General features: G+C 38.1%; 1 protein-coding gene across 6 annotated transcripts in view; it reads left to right on the forward strand.

Annotated features, from left to right (window-relative positions):
* PHC3 (polyhomeotic homolog 3) overlaps positions 1 to 19,449 on the forward strand; it is a 1,318,531-nt gene that overhangs the window by 727,318 nt on the left and 571,764 nt on the right. The gene's annotated exons all lie outside the window — the stretch shown is intronic.

A 19,449-nucleotide genomic window follows, 5' to 3' on the forward strand; every position in this document is an offset into this window, starting at 1 on the left:
GTGGGAAGAATACACAAAGAATAATGGTCAGGAGTGAGTTTAAAGGGAAGACAGTAACTGAACAATTTATGTAATTCTGGAGTGACTTTAAAATTGTTAAAAATATATATGTATATTGCACGAAAGTGTTACTATGTTTTCTCTTCTATCAATGTGTGTCAGCCTATGTCACTGTTTAAAACTGGATTTACTAAAATATGTTTAAAAATAATACACAAGATGATGAATGTAGTCATTGACTTAAGAACTTTTTTAGCTTTGGATAGTAAAGTTGTTTTGTTGTATAACAACTAAAGATGGTTAAACAAAAGAAGGATATTGTGTACCTTTAAGCTTCATAGCCACTAAGCTATGTTACTTGTGCACTGTAATAATGTAACAAGCATTCAGATGTTATTGCTACAATGCTTGTCTACATAGTAAGGTCCCAATATAAAATTATAAACATTTAGAAATTGTTAAAAATTAATATTGCCGATTTGGGATTATTTATAAGTGGAACAGGTTTCACAGATGATTACTAACTGAATTATTTTCAATATCACTCTTCTGTGATTTAATAACTGCAGTTCTTTATTTCAAAATGCAGTTTATTTTATAGTTGTGTAGATATTAAATGCAGACCCAACAACCCTCAAAATCTGGCAGTATTTAAAAAATGTACCATTACTCAGTTCTAGGACTAAAACTCTTAATTTAAAATGTAATAAATCAGATAAACTCTATTAACTGTGTAGCTGTATTAAATATGTGCACGTTATTGGTCATGGCTTACAGTTTTATCCTGCAAAAATATGACTAGGGCCCAAAAAGTGTTAATATTGTATTGTTCTGGAATATTTGAAATAACTTTACTAACCTTACTTTGAAATGAATATATATGCATTTTTATACAAGTTTAACAGTATTATATTAGTACCACTGTTTCCTAATTTGCTTCTTTAGTAAGCTTTCTTTTTTTCTGTTGCTTTTATTGTTAGCACTTTTAAAAAGGTCATTTAAAAAGTCTAATTTTGGAAGGTGTACTGCATACTGCAGAAAATGTTTCTGTTTCAGGCACACCAAAATGGTACATGTAACTTGCTTGAAGCATTTGACATTATTATTGTGACACCCCAACACTGGCCCAGTAATCAAGGAGCCTCAGTCCTCACCACTGGCAACAGTGGGGAATGTGCACACTGGGAGGATGACAAGTACACACAAAGTGAAGTACAATTTCCCTTAAGAGCACACAAGAGATCACAGTCAGTCAGGGGCTGGTTTCTCCCTCTTTCTCCAGATCCCCAGTGGACTCCCCACTGGCACAGTTATAGGGTTGAGATCTCAGCTGAGTGGCCAAATCAAGATTTCCAGTACCCTCTCTGTCCAACCAGTGCTTCATGTCCCTGCCCAAGTAGCTGACACACAAACTGTTTGAGATTTGGTTTATATACACACACACACACACACACACACACACACACACACACACACACACACACACACACACTCCTGGAAAAGGCTGCACAGGTTTACTAGCTATGCCCCCTTCTGCCCAGACTATAAGGTAGTTTCCATTGCCACCAGCCACTACTTATCAGCTACTTTAAGGTCCTTAATAAAGGGTGTCCAATCCTACTGTGTAATGTTACTATTAATCCAAATGGTACTCTGACCAAGAGCAAGGTCATTTAGGAGTGGCCTGTACACTGTCACCAGATAGATTTGTAAGTACTCTAAGAGCTTAAATATCTCTAAACAGACCAGCCACAGTTGAAAGGTTTAAATATATTTAATAATAAATAATAAAAGAACAAGGCCGTACTCAGTAAGTAATCAGTTACATCAGAGTTCAAAATCACAGAATCACAAAACGATATTGCAGGACAGTCTCAAATAAATAGAGAAAACATCTAAGCTCTACTTTACTATATTTCTATCTGAATCTAAAAGAGTTACTATGCCCTAGAAACTTACTTACAGCAAGGCAAGTGCAGATGTTGGTGATGAGTGGATATTCTTGTTAGGTCAAAAGACAGATACAAAATGCCCCTGTCTCTCTGAGAGAGTTATTAAATTAATATTAAATATTTATTATTTTTATTTTTTATTCTATTTTACATTTGTTGACCAGGCTAGTCTAACTGGATATATGTCCATTTTCAGTAGAGGCCCAGGGAGAAAAGCTCCAAGCACTAGCAGTGACAAAGAATACAATATATAGTAATTAGTCAAGTAAGTTACAGTACATTGGCTGTGTTGGCAAGAACAAAAATAGTAATCAATATTACTGCTGGGTTAGCTTGAATGACATCACTTTTTGTCACCTGACTTTAGTTCCCAATCTAAACCTCCATTGTTAGAAAGTACACGCATTTCAGCATCTCCCTGTGAAAAATACGCATCTCTGAAATGTTTGCAGATCCTGGAAGTCATAAAAAAATAAAACGCGTCTACATCTCAAACCTAGTAATTACTTCTCTTTCAAAATAATACAAAAATCTTCCAGCTGTAGACATTGTGTCTGCTACTCTACTGAAACTGAAAGATAACATCTCTTTTTATTATGTGGTTATGAAACAATTTAATTTCAACTATTTTCTCCCAATTGTTTCAAGTTAACCTCCTGTGTTCCAGCTTCCATTAGACATATACATCTAAACAGTAACAATAGTGCAGGTACATTCCTGATCTATTCCAATAGGGCATGCTGTGGTTACATTTTAGCTCAGTACTTTACACACACTTCTATATAAATCATATCAATATTCACAAATGACACAGAGTTATTTACAAAATTCCAGAAAGCTAGGCTGGCAGTGTGACAATTATTATTATTATTTTGGAGATTATAACTTTATTCTAGTTTATACTTCTTGTCTTAGTGTTACCTATCATATCTTATATTGGGCCAGGTTCCAAAAGGGTTGCTCTTAGTGTAAGTTTGCCCTGATTCCAAAAAAACTGCTCTCAGTGTAAGTGACTTACTTCAGTGAAAGGCCCATCTGTAAACAGGCATGCTACGCAGACTTGATGCCAAAAGACCTGCTCTTAGTATAAGTGGTGCATTGAGAGAAAGTCATTTGGAATCGGGCCCTTTGTGTCTGCTAGCTGTCATTAAATTTGTTTTCTTAGCAAAACATTTTTGCAGATACGATTGTTCTATTTTACTTACTCCAATAAGACACATTTTTGCAATGTAAGGGACCCAGCATATTAAAAGCCATTTTTAGTGGTGGGCACATGAATGCTGCATTATGCTTCATGGGTTTAAGTGGTCAGGGGTGCACTCCTCCTGATAGAGCTGATTGTTTTTTGGTGTTGTTCAATTATTCCATCTCATTACCCTAGATTTGGGCTTTAGAATCCATATGCAGCATTGCATGTGTATATTGAAGAGGCAGTGTCACATGATTGCTCACATCATCAACCATTATCTGTGTGACAAAAAATAGCTTATGTTATAGATGGTCTACAGTTTATTTTACAAGCAAGTAGTACTCCTTTCAAACTATGCTCTGTAGTATTTATATTCACGACTGCAGCACATTAGTTAGGGACTGAGTTCATAACTACACCTCCAGCAAATGTTACCAGACAGATGAATTATTAATACTTTAATCTGTAATAGGCATTTTCATTCATGTTTAAAATTGCCTGTTGAACTGCATAGTTGTGATAAAGGATGACCATGGAGTTGGTGTGTGTGTGTATATATATATATATATATATATGTATATATATATATATATATATATATATATATATATATAGGTTGGGGAGTGGGGTGCAGGTGGTTTATCTCTTGCAAAAAATGCTTATTTATTTATTTATTTTTTACATTTGATTTATGAAGTGGCTGTATTTGTTGAAGTGCATCTTTGGGGATTGTAACTTAAGGACTTGTAGTGGAAATCATTATTCAGAAACAGCAGCTGAAAGAGGTGATACAAAAGAAGTATATAAGAGGATCAGGGCAAAGAAAATCCAAGATGATTTAAGTTGTTCTACTAAGTTTGTACTGTGAACATTTTGACCTACTGCTTTGACCTGGAGTAGAGTTACTCAACACAAGGGAAAGGAATATTAGAAATGACTGTAAGTATAAATCTAATGTGGCTTAGTCCTTTATACCTTGAAAGCCAAACCATTTCAAGCAGTAATCTTTTTTAATAGAGCCATTTATTCAGATCCAGATAGTAATTATGCAGTAGAAAAGATTACTGCTTGAAATGGTTTGGCTTTCATGGTATAATCTTTTAAGTTATATAATATTAATGTCAGACAGAATACAGTTAAAATAAGTTTTACAATGTCAAAATAGATAAAGTATTAACTATATACAGTAGTAAGGCTTCTCATAATAAGTGCACTCTATACAGATATAGTTAATTAACTATGCAGTAGGATAGATGTCACAATACAGAGTTATTTAGAAAGGGTAGAAAACAAAAGGTTGATTTAATTATGAGATGTAAATGAAATGAGTGGTAAAAGAATTACGGGAGACATTTTAGAAGGTGAGGTGGATGAAGACAGTGTGATTGTAGAAGAGTAGAGGAGAGCAGAGATCTAGTAGAAGAGTTAGAAGAAAGCAGATATGTTATACTTGTACTGGGGGTGTACAGCTACATTTCCAACTTTTATTAAAGGTTATTATTAAAGGTTAATGTGTTAGTAAAGGGAAATTTGTTAGAGCTTCATGGTTGACTTCAGACAACAATGACTTATTTTTGGATGAGGTTATTTTTTTTTATTTGACTTATTTGTGGACTGTGGTTTTCTGCCCATTTCAATGACCAGTATGGCAGATGCATAGCTGGATCCAGAACAAGACAGCCTAGACAGCTATATAGTGCCTGGTCCTGGCAGGGGGGCGTGTAAATAGTAGAAAAAAAGTCTCACTCCCATTATGCCTCTCATTTGCCACTGTTCATTCTGATACTTGCATATCATTAGGCTGCCATTCTCTCTCTCTCATTGGCTCATTAGTTGTACATTGGCGCCAATGACATTGAAGAATAAGGCTTCCTGGAGCTTCATATTCAAAGTACAGTATTTGGATTGCCATTACCCATTTCAGCTTCTGTCAGATTTACAAATGGGAGTATTTGGATTTTATAATGGCACTTTGTTGTGGATTACCAAGGATTGCTTTTAACTTAACTGTGTACCATTTTGCAGCCAGAGAAGGAATGTATGGTGTGTTTATGTCAAGAGATTTTTAGTGTTTTTTTTTTATTATTATTATCATCGGATCCCTAATTACTGCAAATGCTACTGTTGCTACCATGGAAGCACTGGCAGTGCAGTGCTGTGTTGATTAAGCTCTGTTGTGCTCCTTGAGGGTTTTAGCCATTGCAGAAAGCAAAGTTCTGTGAGACAATCCATTTGAAGCATTCTATCTGATGCAGATGACTTACATAAACCTATATTATTGTGGTGGAACCTGCAATGTAAGTATTGTCAGGTCTGCTGTGGAGTCAAGCTATTGCTGTTAAGATGATTCCAGTGGATGGTTTTGACAAGGTACCTGTGTGTGTGTGTGGGGAGGGGCAGGATTCAGGGGCTAGCAAAGGGTGGTGGTAGAGCCTCTGGCTGTGGATTTTGGATTTACAAAGTGTGTGTGTGTGTGTGTGTGTGTGTGTGTGTGTGTGTGTGTGTGTGTGTGTGTGTGTGTGTGTGTGTGTGTGTGTGTGTGTGTGTGTGTGTGTGTGTGTGTGTGTGGCCAGGATTAAGCTGTGGCTTTGGAATTTCACAAAATGTGTGCATGTCTGTGTGCGTGCGGCTAGGATGGATTAAGCTATAGATTTATGATTTCACAAAGTGTGTGTATGTGTGTGTGTGTAAGTACTTGGTTTCTGCTGCATCCTAAAATAGTTATGTTGTAAAGGCAGGAAGGGATTGTAGTAAATAGGAATGTCATTATATGAGCCATGTTCTTTGCGTACGGTACTTGGTTTCCTTGTTTTATTAACTGTTGACTGTGTGTTGTGGATAAACTGGACAATATGAAGTCTACAAGTTTAATGCTAATATTTTAACAATGAATACATTTCTTAGTTTAGCTTGTTTTCTGGCAGGAGCAAATATGTGAAATGCAGTGTATTGGGCTACAACAGTTTGTGTAAGCCTTATTTATCTGCACTAGGTACATGAGCTACTAACAGATTGCTTCCCATAGTGCAGGATTTGATTCCCGCAGCTTATTTTATCTACTGTGGGACTCTAATCAAATTACTTTACCAGACAGTGCTCTTACACTGTCCCTGAAAGGGGACATTTGTATGCAGTGGGCTTTCCCAGGATGTCAGCAAATTACTGCATTTGTCTTTTGAATTCATTCACCTTTCACATAGTTGCTGATTAGAGCTTCACTATGTAATATATACTATTTGACTAAGAATCTAGCATGTCTCTTGTAGTTTAATGGGTTGCCAGATGCATTTTCTCTAAATGAGATTAAATGTGAGTTTCAAGAGAAGAGAACTTTACTGTTTACTTTTGTTTACATATGTGTTCATTGTGAGAGACTTTTTTGTTTAGCTAATGGCTGTCAATGTTTTTACTGTAAAATTTGAAATAAAAGTTTTAACTTAAATAAATTAAATAAGTAAACAGTAAAATACTATGTGCAGTGACAGGTTTGAATAGTGTTTTATGGTAAATGAGGAGAGAGAACCAGGTAATGTGATATTTCTACAGCTGGAGGGGGCCCTGTCTATTACCCTGCTTAGGGCCCCATTTGACCATGATCCGTATCTGGACAGATGAAATTGTGAATAGAAGGGAATATAGTTTGGCCTGATTCTATTAGTGAGTATGACTGGAAAAGTTCATCCTGCCAGTAGTTCAGAGAGCAGTATATGTTGTTTTGTCTCCATCAATTTGGACAGTAAGGACATCATGATTGTTATCAAATCTAATTGGAAAATCATATTAGATAGTAATCAGTTATTGTTATTGGTGTTACACCATAGTTTGTTTATATAGGACAACCACATCTGAAATCTGTTTTTGAGTCTTATGAAAACAATTTTCTTTACAACATAACTAAAGAATGTGTTTTTCCATGCACTCAGTGTAAGTGATGTAAATGCATCTATTTGTTAAATTTTATTTATTTATCTCACATTGGTAGCACTATCATTATTAAACCATATTTTAACTGCAAGCGCAAAATGGTAGTTGTATATTGCTTAATGTTTAATTTTTACATAGGGAAGGTAAGCAGAAGGCTGTGCAAATGTGTGCTGGAGCATGCACTGGCAATAAAGAAAAGGTTGTTAATAATGCAGTGGTGAAACACAGCACAGTGTGTTAATTTTAATAAATTTGTATTTGCAGTGCTTACTAGTATGTGCTTTTTCTGTTGGGAAGTGATTGTAATAATTTTGTGGAAGTTAAAAGCTTTTCTGGCAATTATTTTTTAATGCTTGTAAGTTTCTAGGCCTTAACGAATGTTTGAATATGAAATGTTACTTGAACTCATTGCCTGTTATGGAGTGATTTGCATAGTTATATTTTTAAGCATGATTATTTTTTATATGTGATTCATATTTATATATTTTGTATATCATGTTTGTAAATGTGTATGTCTTTTTAAAAATTCCGATTTAGTTTGGAGTCATATGATTGTATGTACTCTTTAAACAATGTATCTGGTTTCTTTTTTTTTGTTTGAATGAAGTTCAGTATATTTTATTTATTTATTTTTTTATTTTACATTTGTTGACCGGGATAGTCCGACTGGATGCATGTCCATTTTCAGTGGAGGCCCGGGGAGAAAAGCTCCAAGGGTAAGCAGATACAGCATTACATAATACCAGCATTACATATTACAAACAGATTATTTACAGAGATTACATAAATAAGCAAGTTAAACAAGTTCCACAGGTTAAAGTTAGTCCTGAGCACAAGTCAGGATTAAATTAAATTACACAGTAAACTGGTTAACAGATTTTTACACATTCGAGTTAGCCAGGCTTGATACATTGACATAGCCAGTTAAGTGACAAATGTTGTTTGAGTCTAGTTTTAAATTGACCTAAGGTGGAAAGTAAGGTAATATCAGCTGGAAGTGAGTTCCAGGATCTACTTACAGAGTTTGCAAAGAGAGAATCACTGGCTGTGTTATTAATTTTGCTAGTCTGAATTAGTAGTTTGTTAGAGGATTGTTATAGGGGGTGATAATATTTTTAAGTGCAGGAGTATTGTCCGGATTATAGAGGATTTTATAGGCCATAATCAGTTGGTTATACTGGATTAGGCTAGGTAGTTCAAGCCAACCAAGCTGATTTAGATTGATGCAATGATGTGTCCTAAAAGGCAGCCCAGTGGCAAACCTGGCAATGTGGTTGTAGCAAATTGAGAGTTTGTTAAGGACAGTCTTGTTCAAATTCGAGAGTAGAGGGGATGCATACAGTAGGGTTGAAAGAAAGTGAGAGCGAGCTATGGCAATTTTAGCTGGAGGGGTTAGGAAGGCTTTTATTCTGTAAAGTGACCCTAGTTTTTTATTGATGGTTTTGATAGGTTGGTTAACATGTAGGTCAAATTTGAGATTATTGTCTATGATGACACCTAATAGTTTTGTAGATGGGTCAGGGGAGATTATTGTGCCATCATTTGATTTTATGGTAAAGGTGAAAGCGGTAGACCTACTTGTTGGTGGAAATAACAGCATTTTAGTTTTTTTTGGGATTTAGGATCAGACGATGTTCAGAAAGCCAGTTTTCTATTGTATTAAAGGTGGTCTGGGTAGCTGACCATAACTCTACTGGAGATGTGGCTCAGCAAATCAGAGTAGAGTCATCAGTATATTGGATACAGCTGACTTTTGGGATGACAGTATAAAGGTCGTTAATGAAGATGGAGAACAGCAAGGGCCCTAGTATAGAGCCTTGTGGTACTCTGTGGGTGTTAGGTAGAAGGTTAGAGAGTTTGTTCTGCCAGAGGACAGCCTGCTGTCGACCATTCAGGTAGGATTGAAACCAATGGAGGGCTCCAGTATCTAGACAGAATGTTTGCATGGTGTGGATTAAAAGTTGGTGATCAACCATATCGAATGCCTTGGAAAGATCCAAAAAGAGGGCTGAGGATATATAATTATTGATGCGATTATGGTTTATGGTGTTAGGGCTGAAGTAGTGCTGTGATGAGGACGGAAGCTATGCTGAGTATCTGCCATAAGGCGATTTTGGATTAGGTGGTGCATGAATTGTCTATGAATACATTTTTCCATAATCTTTGTAAGTGGAGAGAGTATAGCTATTGGCCTATAATTGGAGAATTCAGTAGAGCTGCCTCCTTTGTGAAGTGGGATTACATAGGATATTTTCCAGATGGTGGGAATTTTAGCTTCTACTATAGTTCGATTGATTAGTATTGAGACGGGGTAAGCAATAGCATCAGCTGATTTTTGTAGGTACAGTTGATCAGTAGAAAGTGTAGTGGGTTTTAATTTTTTGATCAAGGTACGGATAAGTGAAGTGGCGAATGGTTGGAAGCTGAACGCAAGTAGGTTTCTAGGGGTGCTACTTTCAGGACCAGGGGAGTTAGGAGGTAGTTGGCTAGCTAGGGCTTGAATTGTCTCAGTAAAGAATTGGTTAAAACTATCAGAAACATCTTCAGGGTTTTTTTCAATAGTAGCAGCAGGGATTGGGGTTGAAGTTTGTCCAGGATGTAGTAGATTATTTAAACCTGCCCAAAACTTCTGAGGGTTATTTTGATTTACTGTCTGTAAATTACAGTAGTATTGTTTTTTTTGTCTTGTAAAATTGATTTTATGGTTTCGTTCCTGGATTGCCTGTATTTAATGTGATCTTGAGGGTCTTTAGAAGAATGCCATAAAGCCCATGCTTTGTTTCTAAGGGTAATTTTGAGTTTAGACTCTATAGAAAGCCATGGTGCAGTTTTTGCCTTGGTTCTCTTTGAACGAACAGGTGCATGCAAATCAAGGATCTCAAGGAATTTGTTGTTAAAGTATGCTACTGCTTCCTCTAAGGGGAGGTGTTTTAGAATAGACCAATTACATGAGTTTAGTTCTTGTTGGAATTTGGCAGGGTCAAAGTTTTTATTGTTTCTAACCGTTCTGAGTAAGGGTTGTTGGGAATTAATGGTTTTGTGCTTAATTACATATGTGAGAAGGTGATCGCTTAGGCTATTAAGGAGGGTACCAGAGGTGTACAGTTGGGGGTGACTGTTTATGAGTACCCAGTCAAGTATACTTTCTTTTTGGTTGGGTTTACCTATCCTGGTAGGGGTGGATATGATTTGTGTAAATGCATGCAGGTTAATATGGGTGGTTGGGGATTCTAAGGAACAGGTGCCCCAGTCTATGTTAAAGTCTCCAAGTAGTAGGGTTTCTTGGGGGTAGTGACATGATAACCAGTGCAGGATATCTTCAAATGTAGATATATTGTTACCTGGGGGAATGTACATACAGATGATATTAATGCATTTATTTTTATTAAGTTGCAATTTGGTGGCAAGAATCTCAGAGTTATTAATCTGAGGAGGTTGTATTACATCTATGGTGACATTCAACTCAGATTTATAGAGTACAGCTACCCCACCTCCTTCCTCGCTAACGATCCAGCCTGTGTATGTTGTACGGTGGTAACACTTCATTGTCTTTAGTGTTAGGTTTTAACCAGGTTTCAGATAAACAGAGAATCTCAGGGGAGTGGACATCCAGAAGTGCATGCAATTCATGTACCTTGTTATTAATGCTTCTAATATTGAGATGACAGACCAGGAGAGAGTTAGTTGGCCTATTAATTGTAGGTTTGTAGCTTAGATTACAAGTAGAGGGGGTATGTGTATCTGAAGTGAGTGGGCCAGGGTTGGGGTGAATATCACCACCAAGTATTAGGTTGAGTCTATACTTGGTGATGAACTTCAGGAATTTGTTTATTAGTTTGTGGTAGTATATGTGAATTAATGAAAGTAATCAACTAATTAAATGACTAGCATTGTCCCCTACACACCATTTTGTTTCAGTTTTCTAGAACTTCTGTTCTGTTTTTTAGGTTGCACTTCATTGAGTCAGTTCCCACTGTCAGATAATTTTGATGAAGCTTTGCATTTTTGAGGTTTTGCAACCTTAGTGGCCTCTCTATTAAATAAAGGGATGCAGAATACAAAGCCTCCTGCATAAGGCTGGCATCACAGGCTTGCCCTGCTGTCACCCAGTCATCTCCTTTTTGTGTACTATTTTTCTCTATGATTGTAATGTAATAGATTACTATCTTATGTGCCAGCATATTAATTTTCCCCAAACACATTGTGTCAATAGTTTTATAAAATTTAGGAAATGGCTTAGAAAATAATCCATCAGCCCTTTTTTGTGGCTTTGATGTTTCTGGTGTGTCATCTAAAGAACAAACAACCAATTTGTGGATACAGAAACAGGAAAGACCTGCCATGGCTTTAGTAGTCTGTTCTCTCAGTAGAAATCTATTGGTGGTTCATGACTGCTCCAGAAGATGAGCGTGAGATGGCCATTGTTCACTAGTGAATCAGGAAGACAATCCAGCAAGTGAAGGTTCATGAATTATGCAAGCATCAGTTTACATGGCTTTTACATGGCTTTTACTTGCTGATCTGTAAGTGATTCTGTTGTTATCTCTGGGAATCTGGTTTATAAATATTTCAGTTGGGCTTCTGATCTGTGGATAATTTCTGATCATACATGCTTGTCAGGGCTGAAATGTTGCTCATCTAATAAAGTAACGTGTGCTTTGTTGAATCTGTCTGGCTCATATTTGTTTAATTGGATGCTTCTAAAAAGTTATTCTTTTCTGTGGACTTGCATGACCCAAGGACTTGCTTTACTTTTTATGCCTGGGTGTGTCTGGATATTTTTATGAGATTGTTTTCTCCATGGAGCTGACCTTCAGCTTCCACTGGTGTCTGATTTTGATTTCAGTCTTCAGTCTTCAGTCTCAGATGCTGGGATTCACTCCGGAACCCCTACCCTGTACCTAATATGAGACATTAATTTTGCCCGAGAGGAGACAAAGGCATCCCAGTGCTGTGTTATATTCATGATCATAGAGATTTTTTTTATTTATAGGCCTTATTAATTTCCCCACACAGTGCCAAATGTACAATAATGTAAGGCTGTGCATGGTATCACCACTAGGGCTTCCATCCCTGCTTTAGACACTTGCCCCTGGGAATGGTGAACTGCCTTTCTTATCCCCCTCCCCAATTGTCTCCTGAAGTGCTGGGCTTGCCAGTCAAACCCATGCCTCCTGGGTCATGTCACAGTTACTAAACTGCAGTACAATGGACACCTCCAGGTCCACAGATGCAGTAGATAGAGTTTCTGTAGAAATTGGTGACAAGATAATTTATTTATTAGGAAATAGTGTAAACTGACAGATACAGTTAATTTTATTATCTTATATGGTCAAAAGTGCATTTCTCTTCTGCAAAAGAAGAATAACTAGAACAAAAGACATCAGTGAAGGTAAAATTCAAAGCTAAATATCTTGTAAGAGTTTCATAAAAAAGGGTTGTAATTAAGTGGTGCTACGGTAGCGTTGTCGCCTCACAGGAAGACGTCCAGTTTGATTCTCAGCTAGAGCGTCTTCTGTGTGGAGACCTGCATGAATGGGCGTACCTTCGTTGAAGGTTGTGCGTCAGGGCTGGTAACTCGGCATGTAAAAATCCACTGCCAATCATTAGCGGATCGGAGTTCCGCTGTGGCGACCCCTAACCGGGAAAAGCCGAAAGACACAACACGACAACAATATAGAGGAGGAAAGGCGCTAATGTAATAACAGAAAACAAGAAAAGTTTAAATAGTAAGCACATATAAAATAAGACAGATGTCTGTGGAAATTCCTAGCCTTGTGACACATGAAATATAAGCTGTCACTGGAAGATGTGAAAGGCAGATTACAGAATTATGCAGAAGCTTTAAGAACAGCAAGAGTTGTTAGATTAACTGCTTTATTGTTACACGTGGTAGGAGAACAATTACATGATATATATTTAACTGTGGGAAGAATAGAGGACAGAGGGCAAGATGTGCTAGATAAGTTACACAGCCATTCTGCCAAGAAGAATGTTGACTATGAAATATGTAAGTACAGAAGTGCATGGAAGAAAGAGGATAAGTCCAAACAGGTATATTTTACATGGCTTATGGCATTATCTAAAAATGTGTGATATTAAAAAAGAAATGAATAAATAATACAGATGTATTACATTGGCAAAGTAAGATGAAAGCACTGGATGTGCCCATTATAACATTTAACAGTCTGATAGATTTTACTAGATCCCTTGGCATTTCAAATATTCAGCCAACGAAACATAAGGATGTAAAAACAAGCTATTGAAAATACAATAAAGAGAGATATAGTTAAATAAGGAAAATAAAATGAACCAATTATGATAGATGGAAAAGCAGTATCTGTAAATGGCATAGAAAAGAGCGGGAGTGGTGGAAATTATCTTCATCGTCATCATCTTCATACTGAGGACATATGTTCGATATCGTCTGCCAGATCAAACATGGCATTTCTCTTCCCCACAGAAATAAGGAGGTTTATTCCAAGAACTGTCTACTCAGTCACGAAACCAGTTAATAATAGACTCATGATGTCTAAAACTTCTTAGTGGTCTCAGATTCCCATGAGTCTTGGAAGACCTTAATGGTAACACTAAAACTCTCACTGTTACTCTGTAAGACTGCCTTGAAATCATCTTCAGCAAGGGATTTACAACTAGCTATTGAACTAGTCTGTGTTAGCATTGCATCTGTGGCTGTCTTCTACTTTGTTTTTACATTAGGAGGGTTGGGTTTATTCATCTTGTGGCAGGAGGTGTTTGTCTGGGCTGTCTGAATTGGAAACTATACAGAAATACTCGTAGTGTAGTCATTTTATTGGCCAGCGGGCTTTTTCTTTAGTCTTCTGCTTTTACTGTGTTACAATAAATTTTGCACATTTGTGTAGGTTAGCAGTGCCCTGTATAGCAGCAAATATTTAGAAGGCCAATTTTCCATGTAGAACGGTGCATAAAACTGCACCCTATAAAGAACCAATATGAAGCAATTACCTTGCATGCCGACAAGCTTAGAGCAGCTATTTGGGTGTCAAGTGGCAGTACCTACAGGTTTAGTAGAATTCAGTATTGTGTAAACATTAAAGATAGTAGAATTTAGTACGAATTAGCATAATCTGCCCCAGCAAAGCACCCTTCTTAGTCTACACCAGCAACATACCCTTAATAGTCTTCTAACCCCAGTACACCACCCCCTTGCAGTTCACCAATCAAAGGACTGGACAGTAGGTATATGCAATTTCCTAACTTCTCTGTAGACAGCTTGGTGGATATAGGCATCTTGATACAATGCAGCAATTGTTTCCTGTATACTGATGACCACGCAATCCTTAAAGAAGAAGACAGCATGAGAGAGGTGTACTTACACAATGACACTGGAGTCTAACCTCTCATACAAGCATGCATCTGGTTGTAGAAATCACACACACACAACACCCACCTCACATAGCATACATCATACACTTAGACTAATGTATGCTGAGGCGCTTAATCTTCCTAAACAGCAAAGATCACCTAGACGCCCATTGTCAAAGCTGTGCCTCAGCAAGCCCAAAGGCACTCAGAAAAATAACACCTAACACCATGCATACTGTCACACTCAGTGAAGCCCCAAACACTAAACCCCTAAGGCAAGCAAACACTCTTCCCAGGACTCTCATCATAGGGAATGCCATTACAAGATATACTGCTGCCCCTCTAACCAGGCCGAAGAAGGAGAAGATAACTGTTAGGTGCTTATTTAATGCCAGGATCTGCCAAATTATGCACTTACTCAAGTCATTACACCACAAGTACCGGTATGATTCCATTATAGTACATGGAGGTGTAAATGACCAGAGATGTACCTCCCTGGACTGTATGAAGAAAGACATTATGGAACTTTTAGATTATGTGGCCCAGGTTGGTATGAGCCTAGCATTGAGTAGCATATTACCATCACCGAGGATGGTGCCAGATTATGAGCAAAAAATTATTGATTTCAACAAGTGGCTGTCTTTCTGGTGCCATTCAAGGGGACCCATTATTTATCTGCTTGGGAGGACATGGTCAACAGACCATGTTGCTTTGCCAAGGATGACCTGCACCTTTCCCCTGTAGGCTTTTGAATACTGGCTAAAACGTTATCTCCCCATAGTGCTTTTTTTAGGCAGTGCCAAATTGACAAACTAACCAGCATAGCAAAATGAACTCAACTGAACCTCAAGGTGTTACTGCTCAATGTCAGGATCCTAAATAAAAATCTACACTTCTTCCAAGCCCTCCTGACACTCAGGAATATACAGTGGATATAAAAAGTTTACACACCCCTGTTAAAATGCCAGTTTTTTGTGATACAAAAAAATGAGGCCACAATAAATCATTTCAAAACTTTTCCAGCCTTTAATGTGACCTATAACCTGTACAATTCAATTGAAAAACAAGCAAATCTGTTAGGGGAAAAAATATAAAAAACGTACAGTAAGCTGGTTGCATAAGTGTGCGCCCCCTTAAAATAATAACTTTGTTGAAGCACCTTTTGATTTAATTACAGCATTCAGTCTTCTTGGGTACACACCTGCCGTCAATTAAAGAGACTCTAATTAACTCCAAATAAAGTTCAGCTGTCCTAGTAGGATTTTCCTGACATTAACTCAGTTGCCTGCTACAGCAAAAGCCATGGTTTGCAGAAAGCTTAGAAAGCATCAAAGGAATCTCATTGTTGAAAGGTATCAGTCAGGAGAAGGGTACAAAAAAATGTCCGCAGCATTGGATATACCAAGGAACAGTGAAGACAGACATCAAAAAGTGGAGAAAATATGGGACAACAGTGACATTGCAAAGAACTGGACGTCCTTTCAAAATTGATGAAACGACAAGACAAAAACTGGCCAGGGAGGCTGCCAAGAGACCTACAGCAACACTGAAGGAGCTGCAGGAATTTCTGACAAGTACCGGTTGTGTACTACATGTTTCAGCAATCTCCCATATTCTCCATATGTCTGGGCTATGGGGGAGGCTTGCAAGACAGAAGCCTTTTCTTGCACAGAAAAACATCCAGGCCCAGCTAAAATTTGCAAAACAATACAAAACGCAAGTGGGAAAATGTGTTATGGTCTGATGAGACCAAGTTTGAACTTTTTGGCCACAATTCCAAAAGGTAAGTTTGACTCAAAAACAACACTTTGCATCACCAAAAGAACGCCATCCCCATGGTGAAGCATGGTGGTGGCAGTATCATGCTTTGGGGTTGCTTTTCTTCAGCTGGAACTGGTGCTTTAGTCAAGGTGGAGGGAATTATGAATAGTTCCAAATACCAGTCACTTTTGGCCCTTAACCTTCAGGCATTTGCTAGAAAGATGAAGAGGAATTTCACCTTTCAGCATGACAATGACCCCAAGCATACATCCAAATCAACAAAAGCATGGGTTCACCAGCAGAAAATTAAAGTTTTGAAATGGCCCAGCCAGAGCCCAGACCTAAATCCAATAGAAAATCTGTGGGGGTGACCTGAAGAGGGGTGTGCACAAGAGGTGCCCTCACAAACTGACAGATTTGGAGCACTTTTACAAGGAAGAGTGGGCAAACATTGCCAAGTCAAGATGTGCCATGCTGATAGACTCCCACCCCAAAAGACTGAATGCTGTAATTAAATCAAAGGTGCTTCAACAAAGTATTCATTTATGGGTGTGCACACTTATGCAACCAGCTTATTGTACTTTTTTTATTTTTTATATTTTTCCACTAACAGATTTGTTTGTTTTTCAATTGAATTGTACAGGTTATAGGTCACATTAAAGGTGGGAAAAGTTTTGAAATGATTTGTTGTTGTCTCATTTTTTTATATCACAAAAAACTGGCATTTTAACAGGGGTGAGTATACTTTTTTTATCCACTGTAGACAATTGTGCAATTATTGAGACATGGTTTAAAGCGGCAGGGAGTAGCCCGGCAGTGGAAGGTTTCAATGCCTTCCACATTTTTAGACCAAAAGCTGCATAAACAAGGGCTGAAGGTGGAGATGTATCAATATAAATCAACAACATACCTGTAGGGTGGTCAGACAAGATGATGTGCTGGAGTTCCTGCATGTGCAGATCACCAGAGACAAAATCCTGTACCATATCCTAGCCAGTTGTAGGTCACCCTTCATCTCCCAGTAATCCCACAATGCATACCAACCTAACAGTCTACTCATGGGAGACATTAATTACCCCTATAGACTGGGAATCCTACACAGCCTGAAATGTACAGGCACAGAGATTCCTGGACTTTGTAAACACAAACACCCTTGATCAAATAGTGAATATGCTCACTAGATGTTCCAACATACTGGCCCTTGTGCTCACAAATATGGGGGAATGCTGCACCCCCCCCCCAGTGTCTCATTTTCCCTGGCAAACTCCGACCATAAAGCTGTCTACTTTGAAGTCAAAATCAACTCTGTAATCCTATTAAAACCAGTAACAGTTACAAACTATTCCAATGCAAATTACCTTTTATTAAGTAATGGTTTGTCAAAATTCAGTGCTCTTCCAAAACATGAGAACAGAGCAGCCTATGCTGAATTGCTGTCAGAAACACAGTACAACCATGTCAGTGGCTGCCTAGAGACTGCTGTATCTACTAGAAGTAAGCCAAGGACTATCCCTAGAAAGAAACCACCCTGGTGGAATCCCAAATTAAACAGGATATGCAACAAGAGGGAAATATTATCGTAAAAATCAGGAAGAATAATTCCAGTAAAGATAAAAACTCTCCCATCTAACTAAATTGGCAATTATGATGGCTAATAGGTCAAGCAAAGCCAACTTTGAGGTTAAGATATCCTCCTAGGTGAAAGATAACCATAAGGTGTTCTTCAGCTATGTCAGAAACCTCAAGGGCAGCACACAGCAGTGTGCTGAACTGGTGGTTAATGGAGCTACATTCACAGAGCTTGGTGATATAGCGAACCTTTTAGAGAACAAATACACTTCCAACTTTACCTTGCTCTCACTCAAAATCTTACCCCAAAGCATACTCTCAAACATAACCCCTCCAACTATAACCATGAAGCATGTCTTGGCTGTGCTCACTAGACCCCATTAACATTCCAGGATTCCTCCTGAACAGTCTAAAATATGACTTATCAGGACCCCTGGAGTTATTATTTAACTGTAATCTTAAAATGAGCTTTGTGCCTTGTGAATGGAGGACTGCAATCATCATCCCCCTTCATAAGAGAGGACCTTCAACAAATCTTAGAAACTAGAAACCCACTAGCCTGACTAATCTTATTTCCAAAGCCATGGAAAGAGTTATCAAGGAAATTACTAATAAGAACATAGGAGACCTCCAGGCACTGGATCCATCCCAGTTTTGCTTTGTCAAAAGAAGGTCATGCTTACTGAATCTGGTGGACTTCTTTGAGAAGGTCATTAAGGCAATGGATGAAGGGAAAATGGTGCATACTGCCTACCTACATCTGGCTAAAGCATTTGATATAATATCCCACTCAGGCATTGTCAACAGAATTATGGAACTAGGTGTAAATCCCTTTATAATGTGCTGGATAGCTAGCTGGCTCACTATAGGACCCAGGAGGTTAGAATCAGTGAGACCACCTCCACAAAGAGGCTGGTGACCAGTAGAGCCCCCCAGGGCTCTGTGGTAGGCACACCACTCTTTGGGATTTACTTCTCAGATGTCAGAGTCAATGTCAAAGGACTCTGGCTAACCAAGTTTGAAGATGATTGCAAACTGGGAGAAGTCATTGAATCCCGCTAAGACAAGATCACCCATCAGGAAGGTCTAACACAGACAAATGCTTGATGCTAAAGCCATGGCTTAAAACTCATTACCAAGAAATGCATTATAGTACCTTTTGGGAAGTCTGTCAGCCCGGGTAATTGCATCAATAGAACACCCCTAAAAGTTTGTTCAGTAGTCAGGGTTCAGAGAACTCATGTAGATAGTAACCTAGCCTTTGACCGACATGTGTCAAGGTAGTAAGAAAATGCTTCTGTGTTGCTCAACTTGTAAGCAAGGGCATGGCATCTAGGTCCAGAGAGGTCATCATACCACTGGACTCCACCCTCATCAGACTCATCATAGAGTATAATACTCCCTTCGGTATGTATCTGACCAGACACATGCAGCAACTGGAATATCCACAAAGGTTCCTTACAAAAAGAATACAGGGAGTAAAGACAATGTCCTACACTGATCACCTCAAAGTTCTGTCTTTACTTCGTATCATACAGACTTCTCAGAGGTGATCTTTGCCTGGCGTACAAAGCATCCCTGAATTGTATTTTGATGAACCTTCTTCACTTCTGAAAAAAAAACATCAGAACTACTAGATTAAAAGACCTAACCTTTGCTTGCAACATATATAGGACATGTTGGAGAGAGAGATATATTTCTCAGAGA

This window comes from Protopterus annectens, chromosome 4.part1 (assembly GCF_019279795.1).
Source record: "Protopterus annectens isolate FY-2018-M chromosome 4.part1, PAN1.0, whole genome shotgun sequence".
Taxonomy (NCBI): Eukaryota; Metazoa; Chordata; order Ceratodontiformes; family Protopteridae; genus Protopterus; species Protopterus annectens.